This window comes from Oreochromis niloticus, unplaced genomic scaffold (assembly GCF_001858045.2).
Source record: "Oreochromis niloticus isolate F11D_XX unplaced genomic scaffold, O_niloticus_UMD_NMBU tig00000200_pilon, whole genome shotgun sequence".
Classification (NCBI taxonomy): Eukaryota; Metazoa; Chordata; class Actinopteri; order Cichliformes; family Cichlidae; genus Oreochromis; species Oreochromis niloticus.
The window spans coordinates 1-19,228 of record NW_020327087.1 but is presented as its reverse complement, the minus strand read 5'-3'; the positions used below and the strand labels follow the sequence as shown (position 1 = coordinate 19,228).

Genomic DNA, 19,228 nt, shown 5'->3' with positions numbered 1-19,228 from the left:
AATTCTTATTCGCTGCTGACTGCGGTCCCGAAGAATACTGAATAAATGCGCAGCAGTGTGCTACCCTGAGCAGGGAACACGATATCATGGAGTTTCTAACATGGAGCAAGGTGAAGGTGATGCTACTATCTAGGACCGCCCCCCGCTTAGCTTCAGAGATCAGATGAAATCAGCGTGGGATGCCGTAAGCGAGAGCTCCTCGTAACAGGGTTCATGTAGATACTGTAACCCATTATGTGATTTAAAAAACAATTTAGAGTGAAGGATATTGATTAGTTTCTCCTTCCTTTTTTTAATACCGGCACATGACAGCACAGTTATAATGCATACTTAATGCTGCAAAATTCACGTCATAAACAGTTGAGTGTTTGCACAAAAACATCTACAGGTGCTCTGTGCATGTACAGTGATATGATATAACGCTTGAAGAATTTGACATTACTACATCAGGAAGAGCTCTTTGCGCAAGACTCCAACCACCCTATTAGAAAATGAGCTAAAAGAGTGCTCAGATTCGTTTCAATATTTAAACTGTCATTGTGTGTTGAAGTGCAAAAGCTTACAGCACCTGGTATTCCCAGCGGTCTCCCGTCCAAGTACTGACCAGGCCCGACCCTGCTTGGCTTCCGAGATCAGACGAGATCGGCGCGTTCAGGGTGTAGGCCGTAAGCGAGAGAACGCTTCAGAAACAGCCTTTATACATGCTGTGATGACACAGTCATGCTTACGTTTTTTATGTCTGTAGAAGTTGAATTCTCCAAACCACGAAATGTGACTTCCAAATCGTCCAACACACTGGTGCTCTCTGTCACTTTAACACTGTGCTGTGAAAACTAACATGTGTTATTATCGTGACGTTACCGCGGGAAAGCATTTTGCACTCAGTGTTGAAGCTGCAGTTAACAAAAGTTTGCATGTTTCGCCGTAACATATGAAGCTTAGCACAATACTATAGTTAAGCTGTGTGACATTTGCCAAGTATAAAAGGTCTTTGTAGCTCCCTCGCTTACGGCCATACCACCCTGAACACGCCCGATCTCGTCTGATCTCGGAAGCTACAGGTCGGCCTGGTCAGTACTTGGATGGGAGACCGCCTGGAATACCAGGTGCTGTAAGCTTTTGCACTTCAACACACAAACTGCAGAGGGCGCTGCCGCACACTCAGTGGAGCAGCTTCATGACAACGCTCCTGATTGCCTTTTGCTTTTGTGTAAAACAAAAAACAGGAAAACAACAAGAACAAAATATTAGGAACACAAACTTATTTATTCTTTAAATGTAGGAAATGTCTATGGCTAGTCCGTCTGGCTCAGTAGTGAGGAACTTGTTAACCTTGTAGTGTGCAGGGGGCACAGTGTCCACCCATGTGCAACGACTTTGAATTCTTATTCGCTGCTGACTGCGGTCCCCAAGAATACTGAATAAAGCGCAGCAGTGCTACCCTGAGCAGGAACACGAATCATGGAGTTTCTAACATGGAGCAAGGTGAAGGTGATGCTACTATCTAGGACCGCCCCCGCTTAGCTTCAGAGATCAGATGAATCAGGCGTGGTATGCCGTAAGCGAGAGGCTCTCGTAACAGGGTTCATGTAGATACTGTAACCCATTTATTGTGATTTAAAAAACAATTTAGAGTGAAGGATATTGATTAGTTTCCTTCCTTTTTTTAATACCGGCACATGACAGCACAGTTATAATGCATACTTAATGCTGCAAAATCACGTCATAAACAGTTGTGAGTGTTGCACAAAAACATCTACAGGTGCTGTGCATGTACAGTGATATTGATATAACGCTTGAAGAATTGACATTACTACATCAGTGGAAGAGCTCTTTGCGCAAGACCACTAACCACCCTATTAGAAAATGAGCTAAAAGAGTGCCTCAGATTCGTTTCAATATTTAAACTGTCATTTGTGTGTTGAAGTGCAAAGCTTACAGCACCTGGTATTCCCAGGCGGTCTCCGTCCAAGTACTGACCAGCCCGACCCTGCTTGGCTTCCGAGATCAGACGAGATCGGCGCGTTCAGGGTATGGCCGTAAGCGAGAGAACGCTTCAGAAACAGCCTTTTATACATGCTGTGATGACACAGTCATGCTTACGTTTTTTATGTTCTGTGTAGAAGTTGAATTCTCCAAACCACGAAAATGTTGGACTTCCAAATCGTCCTAACACACTGTGTGCTCTCTGTCACTTAACACTGTGCTGTGAGAAACTAACATGTGTTATTATCGTGACGTTACCGCGGGGAAAAGCATTTTTGCACCTCAGTGTTGAAGCTGCAGTTAACAACAAAGGTTGCATGTTTCGCCGTAACATATGAAGCTTAGCACAATACTATAGTTTAAGCTGTGACATTTGCCAAGTAAAAAGGTTTTTGTAGCGGGCCTCCCTCGCTACGGCCATACCACCCTGAACGCCGATCTCGTCTGATCTCGAAGCTAAGCAGGGTCGGGCCTGGTCAGTACTTGGATGGAGACCGCCTGGGAATACCAGGTGCTGTAAGCTTTGCACTTCAACACACAAACTGCAGAGGGCGCTGCTGCACACTCAGTGGAGGCAGCTTCATGACAACGCTCCTGATTGCCTTTTGCTTTTGTGTAAAACAAAAAAAGAAAACAACAAGAACAAAATATTTAGGAAATACACAAACTTATTTATTCTTTAAATGTAGGAAATGTCTATGGCTAGTCCGCTGGGCTCAGTAGTGAGGAACTTGTAACCTTGTAGTGTGCAGGGGCACAGTGTCCACCCATGTGCAACGACTTTGAATTCTTATTCGCTGCTGACTGCGGTCCCCAAGAATACTGAATAAATGCGCAGCAGTGTGCTACCCTGAGCAGGGAACACGATATCATGGAGTTCTAACATGGAGCAAGGTGAAGTGATGCTACTATTAGGACCGCCCCGCTTAGCTTCAGAGATCAGATGAAATCAGGCGTGGTATGGCCGTAAGCGAGAGGCTTCCTCGATAACAGGGTTCATGTAGATACTGTAACCATTTATTGTGATTTAAAAAACAATTTAGAGTGAAGGATATTGATTAGTTTCTTCCTTCCTTTTTTTAATACCGGCACATGACAGCACAGTTATAATGCATACTTAATGCTGCAAAATTCACGTCATAAACAGTTGTGAGTGTTTGCACAAAAACATCTACAGGTGCTCTGTGCATGTACAGTGATATTGATATAACGCTTGAAGAATTTGACATTACTACATCAGTGGAAGAGCTCTTTGCGCAAGACTCACTAACCACCCTATTAGAAAATGAGCTAAAAGAGTGCCTCAGATTCGTTTCAATATTTAAACTGTCATTTGTGTGTTGAAGTGCAAAAGCTTACAGCACCTGGATTCCAGGCGGTCTCCCGTCCAAGTACTGACCAGGCCCGACCCTGCTTGGCTTCCGAGATCAGACGAGATCGGCGCGTTCAGGGTGGTATGGCCGTAAGCGAGAGAACGCTTCAGAAACAGCCTTTTATACATGCTGTGATGACACAGTCATGCTTACGTTTTTTATGTTCTGTGTAGAAGTTGAATTCTCCAAACCACGAAAATGTTGGACTTCCAAATCGTCCTAACACACTGTGTGCTCTCTGTCACTTTAACACTGTGCTGTGAGAAACTAACATGTGTTATTATCGTGACGTTACCGCGGAAAAGCATTTTTGCACCTCAGTGTTGAAGCTGCAGTTAACAACAAAGGTTTGCATGTTTTCGCCGTAACATATGAAGCTTAGCACAATACTATTTAAGCTGTGTGACATTTGCCAAGTATAAAAGGTCTTTTGTAGCGGGCCTCCCTCGCTTACGGCCATACCACCTGAACACGCCCGATCTCGTCTGATCTCGGAAGCTAAGCAGGGTCGGGCCTGGTCAGTACTTGGATGGGAGACCGCCTGGGAATACCAGGTGCTGTAAGCTTTTGCACTTCAACACACAAACTGCAGAGGGCGCTGCTGCACACTCAGTGGAGGCAGCTTCATGACAACGCTCCTGATTGCCTTTGCTTTTGTGTAAAACAAAAAACAGGAAAACAACAAGAACAAAATATTTAGGAAATACACAAACTTATTTATTCTTTAAATGTAGGAAATGTCTATGGCTAGTCCGTCTGGGCTCAGTAGTGAGGAACTTGTTAACCTTGTAGTGTGCAGGGGCACAGTGTCCACCCATGTGCAACGACTTTGAATTCTTATTCGCTGCTGACTGCGGTCCCAAGAATACTGAATAAATGCGCAGCAGTGTGCTACCCTGAGCAGGGAACACGATATCATGGAGTTTCTAACATGGAGCAAGGTGAAGGTGATGCTACTATCTAGGACCGCCCCCGCTTAGCTTCAGAGATCAGATGAAATCAGGCGTGGTATGGCCGTAAGCGAGAGGCTTCCTCGATAACAGGGTTCATGTAGATACTGTAACCCATTTATTGTGATTTAAAAAACAATTTAGAGTGAAGGATATTGATTAGTTTCTTCCTTCCTTTTTTTTAATACCGGCACATGACAGCACAGTTATAATGCATACTTAATGCTGCAAAATTCACGTCATAAACAGTTGTGAGTGTTGCACAAAAACATCTACAGGTGCTCTGTGCATGTACAGTGATATTGATATAACGCTTGAAGAATTTGACATTACTACATCAGTGGAAGAGCTCTTTGCGCAAGACTCACTAACCACCCTATTAGAAAATGAGCTAAAAGAGTGCCTCAGATTCGTTTCAATATTTAAACTGTCATTTGTGTGTTGAAGTGCAAAAGCTTACAGCACCTGGTATTCCCAGGCGGTCTCCCGTCCAAGTACTGACCAGGCCCGACCCTGCTTGGCTTCCGAGATCAGACGAGATCGGGCGTTCAGGGTGGTATGGCCGTAAGCGAGAGAACGCTTCAGAACAGCCTTTTTATACATGCTGTGATGACACAGTCATGCTTACGTTTTTATGTTCTGTGTAGAAGTTGAATTCTCCAAACCACGAAAATGTTGGACTTCCAAATCGTCCTAACACACTGTGTGCTCTCTGTCACTTTAACACTGTGCTGTGAGAAACTAACATGTGTTATTCGTGACGTTACCGCGGAAAAGCATTTTTGCACCTCAGTGTTGAAGCTGCAGTTAACAACAAAGGTTTGCATGTTTTCGCCGTAACATATGAAGCTTAGCACAATACTATAGTTTAAGCTGTGTGACATTTGCCAAGTATAAAAGGTCTTTGTAGCGGCCTCCCTCGCTTACGGCCATACCACCCTGAACACGCCCGATCTCGTCTGATCTCGGAAGCTAAGCAGGGTCGGCCTGGTCAGTACTTGGATGGGAGACCGCCTGGGAATACCAGGTGCTGTAAGCTTTTGCACTTCAACACACAAACTGCAGAGGGCGCTGCTGCACACTCAGTGGAGGCAGCTTCATGACAACGCTCCTGATTGCCTTTTGCTTTTGTGTAAAACAAAAAACAGGAAAACAAGAACAAAATATTTAGGAAATACACAAACTTATTTATTCTTTAAATGTAGGAAATGTCTATGGCTAGTCCGTCTGGGCTCAGTAGTGAGGAACTTGTTAACCTTGTAGTGTGCAGGGGCACAGTGTCCACCCATGTGCAACGACTTTGAATTCTTATTCGCTGCTGACTGCGGTCCCCAAGAATACTGAATAAATGCGCAGCAGTGTGCTACCCTGAGCAGGGAACACGATATCATGGAGTTTCTAACATGGAGCAAGGTGAAGGTGATGCTACTATCTAGGACCGCCCCCGCTTTCAGAGATCAGATGAAATCAGGCGTGGTATGGCCGTAAGCGAGAGGCTTCCTCGATAACAGGGTTCATGTAGATACTGTAACCCATTTATTGTGATTTAAAAACAATTTAGAGTGAAGGATATTGATTAGTTTCTTCCTTCCTTTTTTTAATACCGGCACATGACAGCACAGTTATAATGCATACTTAATGCTGCAAAATTCACGTCATAAACAGTTGTGAGTGTTTGCACAAAAACATCTACAGGTGCTCTGTGCATGTACAGTGATATTGATATAACGCTTGAAGAATTTGACATTACTACATCAGTGGAAGAGCTCTTTGCGCAAGACTCACTAACCACCCTATTAGAAAATGAGCTAAAAGAGTGCCTCAGATTCGTTTCAATATTTAAACTGTCATTTGTGTGTTGAAGTGCAAAAGCTTACAGCACCTGGTATTCCCAGGCGGTCTCCCGTCCAAGTACTGACCAGGCCCGACCCTGCTTGGCTTCCGAGATCAGACGAGATCGGCGCGTTCAGGGTGTATGGCCGTAAGCGAGAGAACGCTTCAGAAACAGCCTTTTTTACATGCTGTGATGACACAGTCATGCTTACGTTTTTTATGTTCTGTGTAGAAGTTGAATCTCCAAACCACGAAAATGTTGGACTTCCAAATCGTCCTAACACACTGTGTGCTCTCTGTCACTTTAAACACTGTGCTGTGAGAAACTAACATGTGTTATTATCGTACGTTACCGCGGGAAAAGCATTTTGCACCTCAGTGTTGAAGCTGCAGTTAACAACAAAGGTTTGCATGTTTCGCCGTAACATATGAAGCTTAGCACAATACTATAGTTTAAGCTGTGTGACATTGCCAAGTATAAAAGGTCTTTTGTAGCGGCCCTCCCTCGCTTACGGCCATACCACCCTGAACACGCCCGATCTCGTCTGATCTCGAAGCTAAGCAGGGTCGGGCCTGGTCAGTACTTGGATGGGAGACCGCCTGGGAATACCAGTGCTGTAAGCTTTTGCACTTCAACACACAACTGCAGAGGGTGCTGCTGCACACTCAGTGGAGGCAGCTTCATGACAACGCTCCTGATTGCCTTTTGCTTTGTGTAAAACAAAAACAGGAAAACAACAAGAACAAAATATTTAGGAAATACACAAACTTATTTATCTTTAAATGTAGAAATGTCTATGCTAGTCCGTCTGGGCTCAGTAGTGAGGAACTTGTTAACCTTGTAGTGTGCAGGGGGCACAGTGTCCACCCATGTGCAACGACTTTGAATTCTTATTCGCTGCTGACTGCGGTCCCAAGAATACTGAAAAATGCGCAGCAGTGTGCTACCCTGAGCAGGGAACACGATATCATGGAGTTTCTAACATGGAGCAAGGTGAAGGTGATGCTACTATCTAGGACCGCCCCGCTTAGCTTCAGAGATCAGATGAAATCAGGCGTGGTATGGCCGTAAGCGGAGGCTTCCTCGATAACAGGGTTCATGTAGATACTGTAACCCATTTATTGTGATTTAAAAAACAATTTAGAGTGAAGATATTGATTAGTTTCTTCCTTCCTTTTTTTAATACCGGCACATGACAGCACAGTTATAATGCATACTTAATGCTGCAAATTCACGTCATAAACAGTTGTGAGTGTTTGCACAAAAACATCTACAGGTGCTCTGTGCATGTACAGTGATATTGATAACGCTTGAAGAATTGACATTACTACATCAGTGGAAGAGCTCTTGCGCAAGATCACTAACCACCCTATTAGAAAATGAGCTAAAAGAGTGCCTCAGATTCGTTTCAATATTTAAACTGTCATTTGTGTGTTGAAGTGCAAAAGCTTACAGCACCTGGTATTCCCAGGCGTCTCCGTCCAAGTACTGACCAGGCCCGACCCTGCTTGGCTTCCGAGATCAGACGAGATCGGGCGTTCAGGGTGGTATGGCCGTAAGCGAGAGAACGCTTCAGAAACAGCCTTTTTATACATGCTGTGATGACACAGTCATGCTTACGTTTTTTATGTTCTGTGTAGAAGTTGAATTCTCCAAACCACGAAATGTTGGACTTCCAAATCGTCCTAACACACTGTGTGCTCTGTCACTTTAACACTGTGCTGTGAAAACTAACATGTGTTATTATCGTGACGTTACCGCGGGAAAAGCATTTTTGCACCTCAGTGTTGAAGCTGCAGTTAACAACAAAGGTTTGCATGTTTTCGCCGTAACATATGAAGCTTAGCACAATACTATAGTTTAAGCTGTGTGACATTTGCCAAGTATAAAAGTCTTTGTAGCGGGCCTCCCTCGCTTACGGCCATACCACCCTGAACACGCCCGATCTCGTCTGATCTCGGAAGCTAAGCAGGGTCGGCCTGTCAGTACTTGGATGGGAGACCGCCTGGAATACCAGGTGCTGTAAGCTTTTGCACTTCAACACACAAACTAGAGGGCGCTGCTGCACACTCAGTGGAGGCAGCTTCATGACAACGCTCCTGATTGCCTTTTGCTTTTGTGTAAAACAAAAAACAGGAAACAACAAGAACAAAATATTTAGGAAATACAAAACTTATTTATTCTTTAAATGTAGGAAATGTCTATGGCTAGTCCGTCTGGGCTCAGTAGTGAGGAACTTGTAACCTTGTAGTGTGCAGGGCACAGTGTCCACCCATGTGCAACGACTTTGAATTCTTATTCGCTGCTGACTGCGGTCCCAAGAATACTGAATAAATGCGCAGCAGTGTGCTACCCTGAGCAGGGAACACGATATCATGGAGTTTCTAACATGGAGCAAGGTGAAGGTGATGCTACTATCTAGGACCGCCCCGCTTAGCTTCAGAGATCAGATGAAATCAGGCGTGGTATGCCGTAAGCGAGAGGCTTCCTCGATAACAGGGTTCATGTAGATACTGTAACCCATTTATGATTAAAAAACAATTTAGAGTGAAGGATATTGATTAGTTTCTTCCTTCCTTTTTTTTAATACGGCACATGACAGCACAGTTATAATGCATACTTAATGCTGCAAAATTCACGTCATAAACAGTTGTGAGTGTTTGCACAAAACATCTACAGGTGCTCTGTGCATGTACAGTGATATTGATATAACGCTTGAAGAATTTGACTTACTACATCAGTGGAAGAGCTCTTTGCGCAAGACTCACTAACCACCCTATTAGAAAATGAGCTAAAAGAGTGCCTCAGATTCGTTTCAATATTTAAACTGTCATTTGTGTGTTGAAGTGCAAAAGCTTACAGCACCTGGTATTCCCAGCGGTCTCCCGTCCAAGTACTGACCAGCCCGACCCTGCTTGGCTCCGAGATCAGACGAGATCGGGCGCGTTCAGGGTGTATGGCCGTAAGCGAGAGAACGCTTCAGAAACAGCCTTTTTATACATGCTGTGATGACACAGTCATGCTTACTTCTGTGTAGAAGTTGAATTCTCCAAACACGAAAATGTTGGACTTCCAAATCGTCCTAACACACTGTGTGCTCTCTGTCACTTTAACACTGTGCTGTGAAACTAACATGTGTTATTATCGTGACGTTACCGCGGGAAAAGCATTTTTGCACCTCAGTGTTGAAGCTGCAGTTAACAACAAAGGTTTGCATGTTTTCGCCGTAACATATGAAGCTTAGCACAATACTATAGTTTAAGCTGTTGACATTGCCAAGTATAAAAGGTCTTTTGTAGCGGCCTCCTCGCTTACGGCCATACCACCCTGAACACGCCCGATCTCGTCTGATCTCGGAAGCTAAGCAGGTCGGCGGGCCTGGTCAGTACTTGGATGGGAGACGCGGGAATACCAGGTGCTGTAAGCTTTTGCACTTCAACACACAAACTGCAGAGGGCGCTGCTGCACACTCAGTGGAGGCAGCTTCATGACAACGCTCCTGATTGCCTTTTGCTTTGTGTAAAACAAAAAACAGGAAAACAACAAGAACAAAATATTTAGGAAATACACAAACTTATTTATTCTTTAAATGTAGGAAATGTCTATGGCTAGTCCGTCTGGCTCAGTAGTGAGGAACTTGTTAACCTTGTAGTGTGCAGGGGCACAGTGTCCACCCATGTGCAACGACTTTGAATTCTTATTCGCTGCTGACTGCGGTCCCAAGAATACTGAATAAATGCGCAGCAGTGTGCTACCCTGAGCAGGGAACACGATATCATGGAGTTTCTAACATGGAGCAAGGTGAAGGTGATGCTACTATCTAGGACCGCCCCGCTTAGCTTCAGAGATCAGATGAAATCAGGCGTGGTATGGCCGTAAGCGAGAGGCTTCCTCGATAACAGGGTTCATGTAGATACTGTAACCCATTTATTGTGATTTAAAAAACAATTTAGAGTGAAGGATATTGATTAGTTTCTTCCTTCCTTTTTTTAATACCGGCACATGACAGCACAGTTATAATGCATACTTAATGCTGCAAAATTCACGTCATAAACAGTTGTGAGTGTTTGCACAAAAACATCTACAGGTGCTCTGTGCATGTACAGTGATATTGATATAACGCTTGAAGAATTTGACATTACTACATCAGTGGAAGAGCTCTTTGCGCAAGACTCACTAACCACCCTATTAGAAAATGAGCTAAAAGAGTGCCTCAGATTCGTTTCAATATTTAAACTGTCATTTGTGTGTTGAAGTGCAAAAGCTTACAGCACCTGGTTTCCCAGGCGGTCTCCCGTCCAAGTACTGACCAGGCCCGACCCTGCTTGGCTTCCGAGATCAGACGAGATCGGCCCGTTCAGGGTGGTATGGCCGTAAGCGAGAGAACGCTTCAGAAACAGCCTTTTATACATGCTGTGATGACACAGTCATGCTTACGTTTTTATGTTCTGTGTAGAAGTTGAATTCTCCAAACCACGAAAATGTTGGACTTCCAAATCGTCCTAACACACTGTGTGCTCTCTGTCACTTTAACACTGTGCTGTGAGAAACTAACATGTGTTATTATCGTGACGTTACCGCGGGAAAAACCTGTGTTGAAGCTGCAGTTAACAACAAAGGTTTGCATGTTTTCGCCGTAACATATGAAGCTTAGCACAATACTATAGTTTAAGCTGTGTGACATTTGCCAAGTATAAAAGGTCTTTTGTAGCGGGCCTCCCTCGCTTACGGCCATACCACCCTGAACACGCCCGATCTCGTCTGATCTCGGAAGCTAAGCAGGGTCGGCCTGGTCAGTACTTGGATGGGAGACCGCCTGGGAATACCAGGTGCTGTAAGCTTTTGCACTTCAACACACAAACTGCAGAGGGCGCTGCTGCACACTCAGTGGAGGCAGCTTCATGACAACGCTCCTGATTGCCTTTTGCTTTTGTGTAAAACAAAAAACAGGAAAACAACAAGAACAAAATATTTAGGAAATACACAAACTTATTTATTCTTTAAATGTAGGAAATGTCTATGGCTAGTCCGTCTGGGCTCAGTAGTGAGGAACTTGTTAACCTTGTAGTGTGCAGGGGCACAGTGTCCACCCATGTGCAACGACTTTGAATTCTTATTCGCTGCTGACTGCGGTCCCCAAGAATACTGAATAAATGCGCAGCAGTGTGCTACCCTGAGCAGGGAACACGATATCATGGAGTTTCTAACATGGAGCAAGGTGAAGGTGATGCTACTATCTAGGACCGCCCCCGCTTAGCTTCAGAGATCAGATGAAATCAGGCGTGGTATGGCCGTAAGCGAGAGGCTTCCTCGATAACAGGGTTCATGTAGATACTGTAACCCATTTATTGTGATTTAAAAACAATTTAGAGTGAAGGATATTGATTAGTTTCTTCCTTCCTTTTTTTAATACCGGCACATGACAGCACAGTTATAATGCATACTTAATGCTGCAAAATTCACGTCATAAACAGTTGTGAGTGTTTGCACAAAAACATCTACAGGTGCTCTGTGCATGTACAGTGATATTGATATAACGCTTGAAGAATTTGACATTACTACATCAGTGGAAGAGCTCTTTGCGCAAGACTCACTAACCACCCTATTAGAAAATGAGCTAAAAGAGTGCCTCAGATTCGTTTCAATATTTAAACTGTCATTTGTGTGTTGAAGTGCAAAAGCTTACAGCACCTGGTATTCCCAGGCGGTCTCCCGTCCAAGTACTGACCAGGCCCGACCCTGCTTGGCTTCCGAGATCAGACGAGATCGGGCGCGTTCAGGGTGGTATGGCCGTAAGCGAGAGAACGCTTCAGAAACAGCCTTTTTATACATGCTGTGATGACACAGTCATGCTTACGTTTTTTATGTTCTGTGTAGAAGTTGAATTCTCCAAACCACGAAAATGTTGGACTTCCAAATCGTCCTAACACACTGTGTGCTCTCTGTCACTTTAACACTGTGCTGTGAGAAACTAACATGTGTTATTATCGTGACGTTACCGCGGGAAAAGCATTTTTGCACCTCAGTGTTGAAGCTGCAGTTAACAACAAAGGTTTGCATGTTTTCGCCGTAACATATGAAGCTTAGCACAATACTATAGTTTAAGCTGTGTGACATTTGCCAAGTATAAAAGGTCTTTGTAGCGGGCCTCCCTCGCTTACGGCCATACCACCCTGAACACGCCCGATCTCGTCTGATCTCGGAAGCTAAGCAGGGTCGGGCCTGGTCAGTACTTGGATGGGAGACCGCCTGGGAATACCAGGTGCTGTAAGCTTTTGCACTTCAACACACAAACTGCAGAGGGCGCTGCTGCACACTCAGTGGAGGCAGCTTCATGACAACGCTCCTGATTGCCTTTTGCTTTTGTGTAAAACAAAAAACAGGAAAACAACAAGAACAAAATATTTAGGAAATACACAAACTTATTTATTCTTTAAATGTAGGAAATGTCTATGGCTAGTCCGTCTGGGCTCAGTAGTGAGGAACTTGTTAACCTTGTAGTGTGCAGGGCACAGTGTCCACCCATGTGCAACGACTTTGAATTCTTATTCGCTGCTGACTGCGGTCCCCAAGAATACTGAATAAATGCGCAGCAGTGTGCTACCCTGAGCAGGGAACACGATATCATGGAGTTTCTAACATGGAGCAAGGTGAAGGTGATGCTACTATCTAGGACCGCCCCGCTTAGCTTCAGAGATCAGATGAAATCAGGCGTGGTATGGCCGTAAGCGAGAGGCTTCCTCGATAACAGGGTTCATGTAGATACTGTAACCCATTTATTGTGATTTAAAAAACAATTTAGAGTGAAGGATATTGATTAGTTTCTTCCTTCCTTTTTTTTAATACCGGCACATGACAGCACAGTTATAATGCATACTTAATGCTGCAAAATTCACGTCATAAACAGTTGTGAGTGTTTGCAAAAAACATCTACAGGTGCTCTGTGCATGTACAGTGATATTGATATAACGCTTGAAGAATTTGACATTACTACATCAGTGGAAGAGCTCTTTGCGCAAGACTCACTAACCACCCTATTAGAAAATGAGCTAAAAGAGTGCCTCAGATTCGTTTCAATATTTAAACTGTCATTTGTGTGTTGAAGTGCAAAAGCTTACAGCACCTGGTATTCCCAGGCGGTCTCCCGTCCAAGTACTGACCAGGCCCGACCCTGCTTGGCTTCCGAGATCAGACGAGATCGGGGCGTTCAGGGTGGTATGGCCGTAAGCGAGAGAACGCTTCAGAAACAGCCTTTTTATACATGCTGTGATGACACAGTCATGCTTACGTTTTTTATGTTCTGTGTAGAAGTTGAATTCTCCAAACCACGAAAATGTTGGACTTCCAAATCGTCCTAACACACTGTGTGCTCTCTGTCACTTTAACACTGTGCTGTGAGAAACTAACATGTGTTATTATCGTGACGTTACCGCGGGAAAAGCATTTTTGCACCTCAGTGTTGAAGCTGCAGTTAACAACAAAGGTTTGCATGTTTTCGCCGTAACATTAGCACAATATATAGTTTAAGCTGTGTGACATTTGCCAAGTATAAAAGGTCTTTTGTAGCGGGCCTCCCTCGCTTACGGCCATACCACCCTGAACACGCCCGATCTGATCTCGGAAGCTAAGCAGGGTCGGGCCTGGTCAGTACTTGGATGGGAGACCGCCTGGGAATACCAGGTGCTGTAAGCTTTTGCACTTCAACACACAAACTGCAGAGGGCGCTGCTGCACACTCAGTGGAGGCAGCTTCATGACAACGCTCCTGATTGCCTTTTGCTTTTGTGTAAAACAAAAAACAGGAAAACAACAAGAACAAAATATTTAGGAAATACACAAACTTATTTATTCTTTAAATGTAGGAAATGTCTATGGCTAGTCCGTCTGGGCTCAGTAGTGAGGAACTTGTTAACCTTGTAGTGTGCAGGGGCACAGTGTCCACCCATGTGCAACGACTTTGAATTCTTATTCGCTGCTGACTGCGGTCCCCAAGAATACTGAATAAATGCGCAGCAGTGTGCTACCCTGAGCAGGGAACACGATATCATGGAGTTTCTAACATGGAGCAAGGTGAAGGTGATGCTACTATCTAGGACCGCCCCGCTTAGCTTCAGAGATCAGATGAAATCAGGCGTGGTATGGCCGTAAGCGAGAGGCTTCCTCGATAACAGGGTTCATGTAGATACTGTAACCCATTTATTGTGATTTAAAAAACAATTTAGAGTGAAGGATATTGATTAGTTTCTTCCTTCCTTTTTTTAATACCGGCACATGACAGCACAGTTATAATGCATACTTAATGCTGCAAAATTCACGTCATAAACAGTTGTGAGTGTTTGCACAAAAACATCTACAGGTGCTCTGTGCATGTACAGTGATATTGATATAACGCTTGAAGAATTTGACATTACTACATCAGTGGAAGAGCTCTTTGCGCAAGACTCACTAACCACCCTATTAGAAAATGAGCTAAAAGAGTGCCTCAGATTCGTTTCAATATTTAAACTGTCATTTGTGTGTTGAAGTGCAAAAGCTTACAGCACCTGGTATTCCCAGGCGGTCTCCCGTCCAAGTACTGACCAGGCCCGACCCTGCTTGGCTTCCGAGATCAGACGAGATCGGGCCGTTCAGGGTGGTATGGCCGTAAGCGAGAGAACGCTTCAGAAACAGCCTTTTTATACATGCTGTGATGACACAGTCATGCTTACGTTTTTTATGTTCTGTGTAGAAGTTGAATTCTCCAAACCACGAAAATGTTGGACTTCCAAATCGTCCTAACACACTGTGTGCTCTCTGTCACTTTAACACTGTGCTGTGAGAAACTAACATGTGTTATTATCGTGACGTTACCGCGGGAAAAGCATTTTTGCACCTCAGTGTTGAAGCTGCAGTTAACAACAAAGGTTTGCATGTTTTCGCCGTAACATATGAAGCTTAGCACAATACTATAGTTTAAGCTGTGTGACATTTGCCAAGTATAAAAGGTCTTTTGTAGCGGGCCTCCCTCGCTTACGGCCATACCACCCTGAACACGCCCGATCTCGTCTGATCTCGGAAGCTAAGCAGGGTCGGGCCTGGTCAGTACTTGGATGGGAGACCGCCTGGGAATACCAGGTGCTGTAAGCTTTTGCACTTCAACACACAAACTGCAGAGGGCGCTGCTGCACACTCAGTGGAGGCAGCTTCATGACAACGCTCCTGATTGCCTTTTGCTTTTGTGTAAAACAAAAAACAGGAAAACAACAAGAACAAAATATTTAGGAAATACACAAACTTATTTATTCTTTAAATGTAGGAAATGTCTATGGCTAGTCCGTCTGGGCTCAGTAGTGAGGAACTTGTTAACCTTGTAGTGTGCAGGGGCACAGTGTCCACCCATGTGCAACGACTTTGAATTCTTATTCGCTGCTGACTGCGGTCCCCAAGAATACTGAATAAATGCGCAGCAGTGTGCTACCCTGAGCAGGGAACACGATATCATGGAGTTTCTAACATGGAGCAAGGTGAAGGTGATGCTACTATCTAGGACCGCCCCCGCTTAGCTTCAGAGATCAGATGAAATCAGGCGTGGTATGGCCGTAAGCGAGAGGCTTCCTCGATAACAGGGTTCATGTAGATACTGTAACCCATTTATTGTGATTTAAAAAACAATTTAGAGTGAAGGATATTGATTAGTTTCTTCCTTCCTTTTTTTAATACCGGCACATGACAGCACAGTTATAATGCATACTTAATGCTGCAAAATTCACGTCATAAACAGTTGTGAGTGTTTGCACAAAAACATCTACAGGTGCTCTGTGCATGTACAGTGATATTGATATAACGCTTGAAGAATTTGACATTACTACATCAGTGGAAGAGCTCTTTGCGCAAGACTCACTAACCACCCTATTAGAAAATGAGCTAAAAGAGTGCCTCAGATTCGTTTCAATATTTAAACTGTCATTTGTGTGTTGAAGTGCAAAAGCTTACAGCACCTGGTATTCCCAGGCGGTCTCCCGTCCAAGTACTGACCAGGCCCGACCCTGCTTGGCTTCCGAGATCAGACGAGATCGGGCGCGTTCAGGGTGGTATGGCCGTAAGCGAGAGAACGCTTCAGAAACAGCCTTTTTATACATGCTGTGATGACACAGTCATGCTTATTTTTATGTTCTGTGTAGAAGTTGAATTCTCCAAACCACGAAAATGTTGGACTTCCAAATCGTCCTAACACACTGTGTGCTCTCTGTCACTTTAACACTGTGCTGTGAGAAACTAACATGTGTTATTATCGTGACGTTACCGCGGGAAAAGCATTTTTGCACCTCAGTGTTGAAGCTGCAGTTAACAACAAAGGTTTGCATGTTTTCGCCGTAACATATGAAGCTTAGCACAATACTATAGTTTAAGCTGTGTGACATTTGCCAAGTATAAAAGGTCTTTTGTAGCGGGCCTCCCTCGCTTACGGCCATACCACCCTGAACACGCCCGATCTCGTCTGATCTCGGAAGCTAAGCAGGGTCGGGCCTGGTCAGTACTTGGATGGGAGACCGCCTGGGAATACCAGGTGCTGTAAGCTTTTGCACTTCAACACACAAACTGCAGAGGGCGCTGCTGCACACTCAGTGGAGGCAGCTTCATGACAACGCTCCTGATTGCCTTTTGCTTTTGTGTAAAACAAAAAACAGGAAAACAACAAGAACAAAATATTTAGGAAATACACAAACTTATTTATTCTTTAAATGTAGGAAATGTCTATGGCTGTCCGTCTGGCTCAGTAGTGAGGAACTTGTTAACCTTGTAGTGTGCAGGGGCACAGTGTCCACCCATGTGCAACGACTTTGAATTCTTATTCGCTGCTGACTGCGGTCCCCAAGAATACTGAATAAATGCGCAGCAGTGTGCTACCCTGAGCAGGGAACACGATATCATGGATAACAACAGGTGAAGGTGATGCTACTAGGACCGCCCCCGCTTAGCTTCAGAGATCAGATGAAATCAGGCGTGGTATGGCCGTAAGCGAGAGGCTTCCTCGATAACAGGGTTCATGTAGATACTGTAACCCATTTATTGTGATTTAAAAAACAATTTAGAGTGAAGGATATTGATTAGTTTCTTCCTTCCTTTTTTTTAATACCGGCACATGACAGCACAGTTATAATGCATACTTAATGCTGCAAAATTCACGTCATAAACAGTGTTTGCACAAAACATCTACAGGTGCTCTGTGCATGTACAGTGATATTGATATAACGCTTGAAGAATTTGACATTACTACATCAGTGGAAGAGCTCTTTGCGCAAGACTCACTAACCACCCTATTAGAAAATGAGCTAAAAGAGTGCCTCAGATTCGTTTCAATATTTAAACTGTCATTTGTGTGTTGAAGTGCAAAAGCTTACAGCACCTATTCCCAGGCGGTCTCCCGTCCAAGTACTGACCAGGCCCGACCCTGCTTGGCTTCCGAGATCAGACGAGATCGGGGCGTTCAGGGTGGTATGGCCGTAAGCGAGAGAACGCTTCAGAAACAGCCTTTTTATACATGCTGTGATGACACAGTCATGCTTACGTTTTTTATGTTCTGTGTAGAAGTTGAATTCTCCAAACCACGAAAATGTTGGACTTCCAAATCGTCCTAACACACTGTGTGCTCTCTGTCACTTTAACACTGTGCTGTGAGAAACTAACATGTGTTATTATCGTGACGTTACCGCGGGAAAAGCATTTTTGCACCTCAGTGTTGAAGCTGCAGTTAACAACAAAGGTTTGCATGTTTTCGCCGTAACATATGAAGCTTAGCACAATACTATAGTTTAAGCTGTGTGACATTTGCCAAATAAAAGGTCTTTTGTAGCGGGCCTCCCTCGCTTACGGCCATACCACCCTGAACACGCCCGATCTCGTCTGATCTCGGAAGCTAAGCAGGGTCGGGCCTGGTCAGTACTTGGATGGGAGACCGCCTGGGAATACCAGGTGCTGTAAGCTTTTGCACTTCAACACACAAACTGCAGAGGGCGCTGCTGCACACTCAGTGGAGGCAGCTTCATGACAACGCTCCTGATTGCCTTTTGCTTTTGTGTAAAACAAAAAACAGGAAAACAACAAGAACAAAATATTTAGGAAATACACAAACTTATTTATTCTTTAAATGTAGGAAATGTCTATGGCTAGTCCGTCTGGGCTCAGTAGTGAGGAACTTGTTAACCTTGTAGTGTGCAGGGGCACAGTGTCCACCCATGTGCAACGACTTTGAATTCTTATTCGCTGCTGACTGCGGTCCCAAGAATACTGAATAAATGCGCAGCAGTGTGCTACCCTGAGCAGGGAACACGATATCATGGAGTTTCTAACATGGAGCAAGGTGAAGGTGATGCTACTATCTAGGACCGCCCCCGCTTAGCTTCAGAGATCAGATGAAATCAGGCGTGGTATGGCCGTAAGCGAGAGGCTTCCTCGATAACAGGGTTCATGTAGATACTGTAACCCATTTATTGTGATTTAAAAAACAATTTAGAGTGAAGGATATTGATTAGTTTCTTCCTTCCTTTTTTTAATACCGGCACATGACAGCACAGTTATAATGCATACTTAATGCTGCAAAATTCACGTCATAAACAGTTGTGAGTGTTTGCACAAAAACATCTACAGGTGCTCTGTGCATGTACAGTGATATTGATATAACGCTTGAAGAATTTGACATTACTACATCAGTGGAAGAGCTCTTTGCGCAAGACTCACTAACCACCCTATTAGAAAATGAGCTAAAAGAGTGCCTCAGATTCGTTTCAATATTTAAACTGTCATTTGTGTGTTGAAGTGCAAAAGCTTACAGCACCTGGTATTCCCAGGCGGTCTCCCGTCCAAGTACTGACCAGGCCCGACCCTGCTTGGCTTCCGAGATCAGACGAGATCGGGCGCGTTCAGGGTGGTATGGCCGTAAGCGAGAGAACGCTTCAGAAACAGCCTTTTTATACATGCTGTGATGACACAGTCATGCTTACGTTTTTTATGTTCTGTGTAGAAGTTGAATTCTCCAAACCACGAAAATGTTGGACTTCCAAATCGTCCTAACACACTGTGTGCTCTCTGTCACTTTAACACTGTGCG

At 44.3% G+C, this 19,228-nt stretch overlaps 14 non-coding genes and 13 pseudogenes across 14 annotated transcripts; 13 read left to right on the top strand and 14 right to left on the bottom strand.

The window, feature by feature from the left end:
• Positions 1-556: 556 nt before the first annotated feature.
• On the bottom strand, positions 557-671 carry LOC112844436 (uncharacterized; annotated as a pseudogene).
• Positions 672-1,004: 333 nt separating this feature from the next.
• On the top strand, positions 1,005-1,118 carry LOC112844435 (uncharacterized; annotated as a pseudogene).
• An 814-nt stretch (positions 1,119-1,932) lies between these two features.
• LOC112844439 (uncharacterized) lies at positions 1,933-2,045 on the bottom strand (annotated as a pseudogene).
• Positions 2,046-2,396: 351 nt separating this feature from the next.
• Positions 2,397-2,509, top strand: LOC112844434 (uncharacterized; annotated as a pseudogene).
• Positions 2,510-3,338: 829 nt separating this feature from the next.
• On the bottom strand, positions 3,339-3,454 carry LOC112844429 (uncharacterized; annotated as a pseudogene).
• Positions 3,455-3,807: 353 nt separating this feature from the next.
• LOC112844420 (5S ribosomal RNA) lies at positions 3,808-3,925 on the top strand. Its single transcript, XR_003217154.1, has one exon. It is a non-coding gene; the product is annotated as a 5S ribosomal RNA (ribosomal RNA).
• Positions 3,926-4,762: 837 nt separating this feature from the next.
• LOC112844423 (5S ribosomal RNA) lies at positions 4,763-4,879 on the bottom strand. Its single transcript, XR_003217157.1, has one exon. It is a non-coding gene; the product is annotated as a 5S ribosomal RNA (ribosomal RNA).
• A 351-nt stretch (positions 4,880-5,230) lies between these two features.
• LOC112844419 (5S ribosomal RNA) lies at positions 5,231-5,348 on the top strand. The gene has a single exon (XR_003217153.1). It is a non-coding gene; the product is annotated as a 5S ribosomal RNA (ribosomal RNA).
• An 831-nt stretch (positions 5,349-6,179) lies between these two features.
• On the bottom strand, positions 6,180-6,296 carry LOC112844430 (uncharacterized; annotated as a pseudogene).
• A 353-nt stretch (positions 6,297-6,649) lies between these two features.
• On the top strand, positions 6,650-6,766 carry LOC112844427 (uncharacterized; annotated as a pseudogene).
• Positions 6,767-7,589: 823 nt separating this feature from the next.
• LOC112844428 (uncharacterized) lies at positions 7,590-7,704 on the bottom strand (annotated as a pseudogene).
• A 352-nt stretch (positions 7,705-8,056) lies between these two features.
• Positions 8,057-8,172, top strand: LOC112844431 (uncharacterized; annotated as a pseudogene).
• An 824-nt stretch (positions 8,173-8,996) lies between these two features.
• Positions 8,997-9,111, bottom strand: LOC112844438 (uncharacterized; annotated as a pseudogene).
• A 341-nt stretch (positions 9,112-9,452) lies between these two features.
• On the top strand, positions 9,453-9,570 carry LOC112844433 (uncharacterized; annotated as a pseudogene).
• Positions 9,571-10,405: 835 nt separating this feature from the next.
• Positions 10,406-10,522, bottom strand: LOC112844425 (uncharacterized; annotated as a pseudogene).
• A 344-nt stretch (positions 10,523-10,866) lies between these two features.
• On the top strand, positions 10,867-10,984 carry LOC112844418 (5S ribosomal RNA). Its single transcript, XR_003217152.1, has one exon. It is a non-coding gene; the product is annotated as a 5S ribosomal RNA (ribosomal RNA).
• An 838-nt stretch (positions 10,985-11,822) lies between these two features.
• On the bottom strand, positions 11,823-11,941 carry LOC112844417 (5S ribosomal RNA). The gene has a single exon (XR_003217151.1). It is a non-coding gene; the product is annotated as a 5S ribosomal RNA (ribosomal RNA).
• A 357-nt stretch (positions 11,942-12,298) lies between these two features.
• LOC112844440 (5S ribosomal RNA) lies at positions 12,299-12,417 on the top strand. Its single transcript, XR_003217161.1, has one exon. It is a non-coding gene; the product is annotated as a 5S ribosomal RNA (ribosomal RNA).
• An 837-nt stretch (positions 12,418-13,254) lies between these two features.
• On the bottom strand, positions 13,255-13,372 carry LOC112844422 (5S ribosomal RNA). Its single transcript, XR_003217156.1, has one exon. It is a non-coding gene; the product is annotated as a 5S ribosomal RNA (ribosomal RNA).
• Positions 13,373-13,721: 349 nt separating this feature from the next.
• On the top strand, positions 13,722-13,835 carry LOC112844421 (5S ribosomal RNA). The gene has a single exon (XR_003217155.1). It is a non-coding gene; the product is annotated as a 5S ribosomal RNA (ribosomal RNA).
• Positions 13,836-14,673: 838 nt separating this feature from the next.
• Positions 14,674-14,791, bottom strand: LOC112844424 (5S ribosomal RNA). The gene has a single exon (XR_003217158.1). It is a non-coding gene; the product is annotated as a 5S ribosomal RNA (ribosomal RNA).
• A 358-nt stretch (positions 14,792-15,149) lies between these two features.
• Positions 15,150-15,268, top strand: LOC112844437 (5S ribosomal RNA). The gene has a single exon (XR_003217160.1). It is a non-coding gene; the product is annotated as a 5S ribosomal RNA (ribosomal RNA).
• Positions 15,269-16,107: 839 nt separating this feature from the next.
• Positions 16,108-16,226, bottom strand: LOC112844416 (5S ribosomal RNA). Its single transcript, XR_003217150.1, has one exon. It is a non-coding gene; the product is annotated as a 5S ribosomal RNA (ribosomal RNA).
• A 355-nt stretch (positions 16,227-16,581) lies between these two features.
• On the top strand, positions 16,582-16,700 carry LOC112844426 (5S ribosomal RNA). The gene has a single exon (XR_003217159.1). It is a non-coding gene; the product is annotated as a 5S ribosomal RNA (ribosomal RNA).
• Positions 16,701-17,516: 816 nt separating this feature from the next.
• On the bottom strand, positions 17,517-17,631 carry LOC112844432 (uncharacterized; annotated as a pseudogene).
• Positions 17,632-17,987: 356 nt separating this feature from the next.
• Positions 17,988-18,106, top strand: LOC112844415 (5S ribosomal RNA). Its single transcript, XR_003217149.1, has one exon. It is a non-coding gene; the product is annotated as a 5S ribosomal RNA (ribosomal RNA).
• An 838-nt stretch (positions 18,107-18,944) lies between these two features.
• LOC112844441 (5S ribosomal RNA) lies at positions 18,945-19,063 on the bottom strand. The gene has a single exon (XR_003217162.1). It is a non-coding gene; the product is annotated as a 5S ribosomal RNA (ribosomal RNA).
• Between the last annotated feature and the right edge of the window lie 165 nt (positions 19,064-19,228).